This window comes from Podarcis muralis, chromosome 10, assembly GCF_964188315.1.
Source record: "Podarcis muralis chromosome 10, rPodMur119.hap1.1, whole genome shotgun sequence".
Lineage (NCBI taxonomy): Eukaryota > Metazoa > Chordata > Lepidosauria > Squamata > Lacertidae > Podarcis > Podarcis muralis.
This window is the reverse complement of record NC_135664.1, coordinates 32,778,614-32,787,860: the sequence shown is the minus strand read 5'-3', so window position 1 is coordinate 32,787,860 and position 9,247 is coordinate 32,778,614. Positions and strand designations below refer to the sequence as shown.

Below are 9,247 nucleotides of genomic sequence, written 5' to 3'. Positions count from 1 at the left end.
ACCTAGCAGTTCGAAAGCACCCCCGGGTGCAAGTAGATAAATAGGGACCGCTTACTAGCGGGAAGGTAAACTGCGTTCCGTGTGCTGCACTGGCTCGCCAGGTGCAGCTTGTCACACTAGCCACGTGACCCGGAAGTGTCTGCGGACAGCGCTGGCTCCCGGCCTATAGAGTGAGATGAGCGCACAACCCTAGAATCTGGCAAGACTGGCCCGTACGGGCAGGGGTACCTTTACCTTTATAAAGTGATAGCATTTGAGTGCAGCACCGCCTGGTCTGTGGAACTGGTGTGCTAGCACCTGGTGCCCCAGGTTATATGAGGCACCAGATACATGTAACACCGGATGGGTAAGTTCTTGGTCATCTACCAACATGTTTAAATTGACATACACACACCCCTTGTTCCCCCTTACAGAGAAAAGGTGGAGCAGAGAACGGTAGCCAGTAACAGACTATGACACCTCTTAGAGGATAAAGTTCTCTCATTTTCCCATGTGGGAAAATATATAGGAAAGTTCCAATAACAAAATTTTGAAATGGAGACATGAACAAATCATCTTTTCCCACAAACCTGGCTGAAAGTTCATGTGTGCAGCACTTTGGAGCCAGTATGAAGGTAAATCTTAGCCATTGAAAAAGATTGGGGCAGAGGTAATCTTTTGTAATCCCGAGTTTGTTGCCCTGAACTACCATTTATAGTATTTTCCATCTCTTGTTCTGTATAAACTTTTAAAGAGTAATATATAAAAAATAGTCTCAAGGGTTTGTTTTTTAAAAAACAAAACAATTACGTGAAATCCATATGTGAAAGAAAGAACAGGAGCATATTTAATTTTCACATTTCAGGGCATAAATTAACTACTGAAAGATCTAATACAGGTGACAAGGTGCAAAATACAAAACTTAAATCTGTTCATGCAGAAGATCTAAACATACTTTGAAAGAAGTCCTGTTGAGTTCAGTGAGATCGTGTACCCTCTAAAAAGTGTGTTTAGGTTTGTGTCTAGATTTGTGATTTATTTGAGTTTGAGTGGTATAATTATGTTTACATCAGAACCTTTGTATCTGATTAAAAGCCATGTCATACATACTGATATCACCTGCATGTAGGAAATTCCCTGCAGGCCTCAGCCAGGTGCTGAATTGCAGCTTCATCTTCTCTTGCTGTGGAACACATGATCTGCCAATAAATGCTATCAATGTAGGAAATATGTGATTTTTGAAGTAGCTCTGGTGCATAGTGATACAGGGAAACTCCACTACAGCCCTAGACATTTGGGGAAGTTCTCAAACTGTTGCCTTCCCATCCAGAAATGAGAATGATATTCATTTCTTACAATGACAATTGTGAAACAAATCTAACATGACTTTTGTAGAATATTATTGCACTATAGATGTGTGATTTAGGTAGAATTTTGCAGGCCATCTGGATTTGTCCAGCCATCCAAAACTGTTTAACCGTGTATGTGGTGTCCCTACTTCAGCATCATATAACTTTTGTAAAACTTGTCATGACAATAGCAGTGTGTGGTTATTCCAGCTAATGACTTGCAAGAGTTCCTAGGTCCATAGGCAGAGTTAATTTTATAATACAGCAAAGCCACATTTTATGTTGATCTAGAAATTTATCAACATGAGTCTGACCAAACTGCGGGAGGCAGTGGAAGACAGGAGTGCCTGGCGTGCTCTGGTCCATGGGGTCACGAAGAGTCGGACACGACTAAACGACTAAACAAACAAAAAAGAGATTTATCAAGCAGGTAGACTGGATGTAGGCACTAGCAAGCATACCCACAATTGCTGCCATTAAAGAGTAACTTTCTCTCTGTTCATGACTTAACACCTTGGTATAATCAGATGGTATTTAATATTTCCACTATGCATATACGGTAATTTGTAGTAGCCCAGTATGAGCTGTCAGGTTGAAGGGTGCCATGGCAACACTTAATTGATTTTATTTTTCAGTAGGGTGTAATGGGATGGTTTGTGTAGGATTTGGAAATTTGGCAATAACAGTTTCACTATTTAAAGAACCCAGAAATAGCAGAGTGTCTTAATGTAACTAGCTCAGCACATTTTCTGCATTTAAGTAGGATTTACCTACGCCATTGGAAATATTTTTGTTTACTTCCTTCCAAACACGTAGAACTGAGAGGTTGTGGTTCAGTGGCATGCTTTGCATGGAGAAGGTCCTAGGTTCAATCTCTGACATCTCCAACTTTTGTAGAATAGGTAAGGTGATTTATTAATGTTTTAAAATATTACTTTATTCCTATTGAATAGAGCAGGATTTATTTAAAGCATTTTTCATTGCTCTTCAGCTGAATGGGCTCCCAAAAGAGACTTGCACAGGATAACAAAATGGTGGCAGTGATGACCACAAACCTGGAAGCCTTTAAAAGAGGGATAGACAAATTTATTGATGACTACTAGACATGGTGGTCATGTTTTACCACCACTGTTGGAAGCAGCATACTTCTGAACATCAGGTGCTAGAAACCATAACAGAGGAGAAGGCTGTTGCACTAAGAACCTGCTTGCATAGGCATCTGGTTGGCTGCTGTAAGAACAGGATGCTGGACTAGGTGAACTACTGGCCAGATGCAGTAGTGCTATTCTTACAATCTTACTAATAACAAAGAAAACAGTTGGTAGGCTTGCACTCTGTTGTTGTTGTTGTTTAGTCATTTAGTCATGTCCGACTCTTCGTGACCCCCTGGACCAGAGCATGCCAGGCACTCCTGTCTTCCACTGCCTCCCGCAGTTTGGCCAAACTTATGTTGGTAGCTTTGAGAACACCGTCCAACCATCTCGCCCTCTGTCGTCCCCTTCTCCTTGTGCCCTCAATCTTTCCCAGCATCAGGGTCTTTTCCGGAGGGTCTTATCTTCTCATGAGGTGGCCAAAGTATTGGAGCCTCAGCTTCAGGATCTGTCCTTCCAGTGAGCACTCAGGGCTGATTTCCTTCAGAATGGATAGGTTTGATCTTCTTGCAGTCCATGGGACTCTCAAGAGTCTCCTCCAGCTCCATAATTCAAAAGCATCAATTCTTTGGTGATCAGCCTTCTTTATGGTCCAGCTCTCACTTCCATACATCACTACTGGGAAAACCATAGCTTTGACTATACGGGCCTTTGTTGGCAAGGTGATGTCTCTGCTCTACAAGACATGATACAAAAGGGGGGTGGGGAGAGAAGAGGGTAAAAGCAAACTGAGGCATCAGGTCTTAGAGTCTTACAGTGACTAGCTTGAATAGAAGCTGGTCAGAGATGTGAAGAGTAGCTGAACCTTGTGCAAGAATTTGACCTGAATTATACAACTTTTGTCCTCTTTTCTGGGCCAGTCCATACAGTAGAACCTGGGGAGAATCTCCTTTCTTTTCCCAAGGACCGAGGCCTTAATAGTTCCCAGTAGGTTCCTGCCCCAGAAGTTATGGGGCTCCTCAGATGTGATGAAATTCCTAGATGAATTTCTACCGTCCCTGCAGGGATTTGAATGCACATCATCACGTTTGATACCCTTTCACACTTGTCATATGGCACACAGACCTGGCTTCCCAGTGTGTAGCACACGTGCCTTTTGTGTAAGAATTTGGCTACTTGTGAAGCAGACCTAAGAGTAGTACCTCTGTTTGTGCTTTGCAGAGCAAATGTTTGTGGCTCAAAAGTTTCTAGGAAAGGGGCATCAACAGGTCTGATCCACACTGTGTTGGAATTGGATTTTTAGTGTACTCTTTGGGACTCTGTCTTGTTACATATCAGACAGGTGCAGTCTGTATTATCTTTTCAGTGCCTGATGAAGACCTTCCCACAAGCCTTTTAAATAAGTACAGGTTTTTATCCTGGTTTTTAACTGCAATCGACTTGAGATTGAATTTATATATGTTTTTTATTGTTAATCACTTCAGGATATTTCCTAGGAAGCTATTCATAAGTGAAATCAGTCATACTGTAATCAGTGGGATTATGAAACCTACTTTATTTATTTATTTATTTATTTATTTATTTATTTATTTATTTATTTATTTATGAATTATCAAGACTAGTCTTTTAAGGTGCCACAAGAGTCTCTGATTGTTGTTGGTGCAAGAAACTTACACAGCTAGCCCTCTGGAAATAGTTATTAGAGTTTTCCTGTTCTTTTTAAACCATCTTTGCACTTGTAGAAAGCATCTGGAACTCTGCTTATTTTATATCACCTTATTACATTAAATAATCATAGTAATATTTATTATTGTTATATTCTTATCTATACCCTACCTTTTCCCCTGTTGGGACTCAAGGCATCTTCCAGATAAAACCTACAATTAGTAAAAACACAGAAAAAACAATCATTAAAAACAATTAAATATTGATGAAATTAAAACTATATACATATATAAAATCAGTTTAAAATATACAAATAAATACAATAAAAATAGCATGGCACCAGCCATCAAAATAAGTACAGTAATTTGACCAGAATATAATGTGAGATTAACTGAATAATGAGAAAATCATTAACATCTCTAGTATGTTTGACAAGTACAAAAAATAAATACAGTTTTACAAGCAACTGCTATTCAATGCTGTAACTATGTAGCAGAATGTATAAAATAGTTCCTGTTCAAAATCAAGCCATCAGTACTCCGCTTGTTGACATGAGTAGAAATTTGATATAAAATATTGAGAGAAACTGACTAAATTTGAAACTGTTACCTCAATTCAGTGAAGCACATATTCCTGTAACTACGCAGACAGTATGAACAACCTTGACAAACATGGAATAGTTCACCAGCTGTTCAGCCCAGAAACAACTATATGTGATTGACAGTTATGCTTCCCAAGTCCTGACCCACTACAGTTCAGAGGAAGAAGCTACAAAACGTATTATAACTTCACAACAACTGGCAGATGGTACCAGCTGCAGTGGGCTGCTGCTCACTGTAATATATTGCCCTCTGGGGTGGTCTTGGTCTACTTCAGGAGTAGCTAACCATTGGCCCTCTGGATGGTGTTGGAATCCAGCTCCCACCAGCATGTCCAGTAGTCACAGATAATGGGAGTCTTAGACCAGCAACATCAGTATTTTTCAAACTTGGGTCTCCAGATGTTTTTGGACTACAATTCCCATCATCTCTAGCTAGCAATACCAGTGGTCAAGGATGATGAGAATTATAATCTGAAAACAGCTGGAGATCCAAGACTGGGAAACACTGATCTAGAGATGACTGGTTAGTCACACCGGTCTACTTCTTTCTTGTCTCTTTATGACATTGGATCAAATGTCCTTCATCCCTTGTGTTCCTGGAGCTCTATACTGAAGTCACAAGTAAACTCCATTCAGCTTAGTGAGACCTTATTTTGAGTCAACGTGTATAGGATTAGTGCTGCCAGTCTCCTGCTGAAAGCAAAAGTGCTTCCTGCTCTGAAGTGTAACCTGAGGTAGGTGTCAAGTAAATAAGATATGGAAAGATTCACATAATTAATTCCATGCGTAAGAACAAAGTACTGAGATGCATAGAAACTCAAAGAAGAATGAGGAAATGACATACCGTATGATGATGTCTCCTGGGAAAAGGGTAGGTGAACCAGAAGTAATTTACAAATGTTGAAAAGAGCACAAGGATCCAGTGTAAGGTCAAATTGTTTACTAAACTGGGTGTAGCATTTGAGATTAATTCACAAGAGACTATCATTTTAACTGAGCCCCACTCATCTCTTGCCATGCTCCAAATTCCGCCAGATTTCCCCACACACAAGGAGTGATGAACCTTAGGCCTAGGGTCAAATGCAGTCCTCTAGACTATTCTTTCAAGAGATGGCTGGCTGCACTTCAGAGGGCAATGTGTTCCACAATCTGGGTGCAACTACTCGGAAGTCCCTTTCATCCCAACCAGGAGATCTATGGGAGTACGTGTACCAGAATTTTTTGTTTATATAGGTCACAGGACTAGTGGAATCTACCTTCAGTATTTTCCTCAAACCTATCGGGAACTAGATCCCATCACATTCCTAAACAGTGTGTTCCATTGCTGCACTGCTCTTTTTAAATTTTAAATGATAATTTAAACTGCTCTTAAAGTCCCCAAAGGTCTTCTTACCTGTAATTTAAACTAGCCTACCTGCCACACAGGTGGCGCTGTGGGTTAAACCACAGAGCCTAGGACTTGCCAATCAGAAGGTCAGCGGTTCGAATCCCTGCGACAGGGTGAGCTCCCATTGCTTGGTCCCTGCTCCTGCCAACCTAGTAGTTTGAAAGCATGTCAAAGTGCAAGTAGATAAATAGGTACCGCTCCGGCGGGAAGGTAAACTGTGTTTCTGTGCGCTGCTCTGGTTCACCAGAAGCGGCTCAGTCATGCTGGCCACATGACCCAGAAGCTGTATGCCGGCTCCCTTGGCCAGTAAAGTGTGATGAGTGCTGCAACCCCAGAGTCGTCTGTGACTGGACCTAATGGTCAGGGATATCTTTACCTTTACCTGCCTTAAACCATTCCTTGTCTCATTCCTTGTGATCAAGTTAAATTAACCAGTGTTTCCTCCCTCTTCTTCCTGGGATCCTTTTTAAAAATTCATAATTTCAAATCCTGAAATATTGGCCCGCATATTCTGCCCATGCCCCTCATTCCACCATCAGCACTAAAGCACACATTCTCTTTTCTCTTGGCAAAACACATTCAGTTCCTTTAGCCTGGAAATCCTATTGGATTTTTCTTTAGCCACGTGATTATTTGGGTAGAAGAAACTATTTTCAGCTTGTCAATAGCTTTTAACAAGGTTTTCCAATTTTACTAGTGACAAGAAAATAGCTTGAGCACTGCTCCTTTTGATAATTTGAAAATGCTGCTTCTCGGGCAGTTATCATCACCTAAAACATACATGCTTTTATTTTTGTATACAAGTCGGAGTTCGCGTGGAAATTTCATTTTGCTGCTAGCTGCCCAGCTCACCCATTTACTGAAATCATTTAACAGTGTTTAGCTCTGATCTCAGTCTGTTTTAAGCATCTCTTTATTTTGCAATACCAAAGTTTTATGGCAAGTGCAATCTAAATCGCTGATTAAAAAAAAAACCAAACCACTGAACAAAAGCAATCCTAGCACTGACTCAGACAGGCCCAGTGGAATGTAATTGGATAACACTTTCTAATTTGATTTCAAGCCATTTACCTTTCCCACCAATGGGCCACAAATCTTATAGCAGTTTCTTGAAATCAACGATTCGAAAGCATTATAATAATGTGGATGAGCATAGTGGAAAACCCAAGATATAATGCAAGAAGACAACATCTTTACTAAGCCAATTAGTTTGTCAGAGATTAAGCATGTCTGGTATGATCTGCTTTTGTTCTGTCAAGGACCACCACGGTGTAAGCAGGGGCTTTGCTTATACACTGGCTGCAATTTTAAGTGGGGTTGAGCAGATGCTAACAACAGCACAAGCCTTACAAACCGACACAAGCAACATCAAAGCTACAGTGTAATGTATAGACAAGACCTCGGCCATTGCCTTCTATGGTGAATTATCGCTTATACTTTTTGCCCAGAATAAAAGCATGCAATATTAGAGGAGGGCAACGATCTTGCTTTGAAATCTTTTCTTTCTTTCCGTTGACCAGAGTGAATGTTTTCATCAGTATATTTTTCAGTAAAGATTAAACATTCTTCCCCAGTGTATTCACATGCACACACAGACCATAAACAAATCTTAAACCCAGCGATGTCATTCTAATCTAAGGTAACAAAGTCTGCAACTGTCTGTGGCTTTTGTATATTCGAAATCAGGCACCATCAACAGGTTCATAAGGATTGCCATCAATAAAAATTAAAAGTTGTTGTGTTTAGAGGCACCCTAGGAAGATGTTTAAATTGTTAGGGCATCTGCTAATTCATTTCTTTAGTTGCTTGCATATTTTTTTTCAGATGAGAGATAAGCTGATGAGCGATTAGAAAAGATGTGGAGAATTATCTGAGAGAAAAGACACTGTACACAACAACACACCTGAGGATGTTGGAAACCAGGGAGCCTAGATATAAGGCTTAGCTAACCAGAGAAAAAGAAACAATGCAATATGATGCATGGTTACTCGGAAGTCTCACTTCATTCAGCAGATCTTACTGCAGAAAAAGGTGCATAAAATCACAGCCTAGCAGTGCAGTGCTCTGCGTGTTCAGTCCCCCACTGTGTTCTGTTACTTTTGAGTAATGTGCTTAGGGATTGCAACTCAAGAAACTTTAAGGAAGGGCTGAGGCTAAGAATCTAGAAATGCATTGAAAAACACACTTTTGTGGCACCAGCTCGATCCATAGCATTTAATGGTTAACTTTGACTTTAAGTTTCACTTTATTGAGGTCAATGGGATTTGTATCTGTGGGGCAGCTATTAAACCACACCACAGCTGTTCCAAGTCCACAGAGTGCTAAAGCTCACATGCCTTAAACATTCAGAGAAGCAAAGCCTGAGTAAGCTGTCCAGTTAATATAGAGTGAAGGTTGAGAAAGGAGAATGGTGGTTCTATATGACTACTATAAAATCTTCACTGCTGCTATTAATGGTGATGTCTAATGCTGTACTCTTTTTTTTTTTTTGTAAATATATTTACCGTAGTCACAAATTCTGAACTGCTTGCTGATTTAATGCCTGTGTTTTAATATAGGTCTGTATAGGCTTAGATTAAAATCAAAGCAAAAGAGCTTTGCCAATTGCATGCTGAAAAGAGTATCAGATTATTTCAGCTGTTTAATCTCTCCTCCACTGATCTGCACTGGGCTTGCTTCAAATAAAAATAACTTTATACCACTGGCTAAATTCAAGGTGAAATACTGTATAGCACTAACTTCTTTTGCAAATAAAGATCAATTGTGGAAGGATATTTTTCCCTGCTGGCATTCAAAACGCCAATGTGACTTCAATAATCCTACATCAGGGGTAAGCAAACCTTTTCAGCAGGGGGCCGGTCCACTGTCCCTCAGACCTTGTGGGGGGCTGGACTATATTTTTTGAGGGGAAATGAACCAATTCCTATGCCCCACAAATAACCCAGAGATGCATTTTAAGTAAAAGGACGACGACGACTGAGGAGGAGGCGGAGCTGGAGCCACAGCATTAAGCTGCTAAACAGGCCCCCCGGAGACACCTGGTTGGCTGCCTCCGGTGGGCGTGGGCGCCACCCAGGTGAGGAGGGGCGGGGGCTAAGGCCCCCGGCCAGGGGCGGAGCTCGGGCTCCCGCCCACAACCACTCCCCTCTCTTCCAGGGAGGAGAGTCTTTCTACT

At 40.9% G+C, this 9,247-nt stretch overlaps 1 long non-coding RNA gene across 1 annotated transcript; it reads left to right on the top strand.

The window, feature by feature from the left end:
• Positions 1 to 240: 240 nt before the first annotated feature.
• LOC114606004 (uncharacterized) lies at positions 241 to 8,844 on the top strand. Its single transcript, XR_013394351.1, has 2 exons — positions 241 to 614; positions 845 to 8,844. It is a non-coding gene; the product is annotated as an uncharacterized LOC114606004 (long non-coding RNA).
• Positions 8,845 to 9,247: the final 403 nt, after the last annotated feature.